This window comes from Mixophyes fleayi, chromosome 6 (assembly GCF_038048845.1).
Source record: "Mixophyes fleayi isolate aMixFle1 chromosome 6, aMixFle1.hap1, whole genome shotgun sequence".
Classification (NCBI taxonomy): domain Eukaryota; kingdom Metazoa; phylum Chordata; class Amphibia; order Anura; family Limnodynastidae; genus Mixophyes; species Mixophyes fleayi.
In genome coordinates this window covers 123,661,062-123,662,766 of record NC_134407.1, presented here as the reverse complement: position 1 = coordinate 123,662,766, position 1,705 = coordinate 123,661,062, and positions in this window count along the sequence as shown.

The following is a 1,705-nucleotide window of genomic DNA, read 5'->3' as shown; positions in this document are numbered from 1 at the left end:
TCTGTTTATTATATAGGAATACCATTAACTTAATGTGGGGCTGGTTGGGGTGAGGAGGCTTATTTACTAAATGCAAATACTGTTAATGTATTGTCAGGCTATTTGGGGGGGAGAAGGCATAATTATTAAATGTGGGTGCTTTTGATTTAATGTCAGACTGATTGGGGGGGCATAGTTATTAAAAGTGGGTGCTATTTATTTAATATTGGGCTGGTTGGGTGGGGGGAGGCCTAAAGTGCTCATTCATTGCTTAGCTTTCCAAACAGGGCCCCAACAGCACCAGTGTTCTCTGTCACCCAAGGTACAAAAAGGTGTAGTTACAGCTCTGCATTTTAGTATTCCATGTCTCAAAATAATCTTCCAGACAATATCAGTTATGCAAAGCAAAAGTTAGATTAATTTAATACTGTATTTTATAATTTAGAATAATATATAGCCTATTTACAGGCCTACTGTCAGTCAGGTATTTAGCAGTAACCTAAATTGCACAAAGCCAATAAAACATATGAACCAATTTTATACACAAGCATCATCAGTGGCTGATCAACCAATGGGCTGTTCAGGTTGCAGCCTAGAGTGTATTAGCCTAGAGTGGCTGAAGCCCTAAATCCTTTTGAATAAAACTATATTGATAATTAGTTTTAAAATATTAGAGATTAACACTGCTACTAAACTTTCTAAAAGTGAAAAGTGTTGGTGTTGTCCATAGCAACCAATCAGATTCTAGCTATCATTTATCTGGTACATTCTAGAACAGTGATAGGCAACCTGACACACATGATACATGGTTGGCCTACTAACTGCAAAAAATATTTATGTTTTTCTAGTTGTTGGGACTTTTGGCATAATGGGTCTTCAAAATCTCTATATGATAAAAAAATATATATAATAAGCACAAATTTGATAAAATGTAAAGATAATATTAAAGCATTAATAATTAGTTTATTAGCTGGCGGTGTGCTAAGGACTTGCAACGAAAAAACTATAATGACCACCCTAAATGCTATATGGCATTTTGGGTTCTGCCCAATAGGTTAATGATCACCTACTTTATATGCTCTGCAGAACATGCAAATCAATGATTCTTTTGGTTTATGAAGCTGATCATGTGTCTTTCCATGACAACATTAACTTAAATACTACGTTTTGTTTCTTGGTAGGACAAAGGTTATTTGTAGGTCCATCTTCTAGTTCTCTATTAGAGACAAACCAATATATGAAGTAGTTTGACAAATTTGTATTCAAATGTAAACATTTTCCAGAATATCTTGAATTTTTGACAGATTAAAAAAGGTTGATCTAAATTTGAGAAAATCGACCAAGTTTGATTATGTTCAAGCCTATCGACTATGTACAAACTGGATTGTACTCATTCAAGCTTAAATTAATATATTTTAACTTTTCAAAAACTAATCTCAAAGGTGAAAAACAAACTTTGAGATCAATAGTATTCAGTTTGGATTAAAAAAAAATATTTTGAAATTATTTAAAAATCTTATTTAAATAGTATTTTAAAATAACAATATTTAAAAAATATTTTAACGCAAACCACAAAAGTGAACAATGCATCTTGAACACAAACAGTGATCTGCAAATGCAAATTGCACATTTTGAACCTCAAATATGAATCAGGGCCATTTGGGTTTTGTACCATAAACCTATGGTCATCGAATTGGTGAAATTCAATGGAATTTTTGAGCATCAA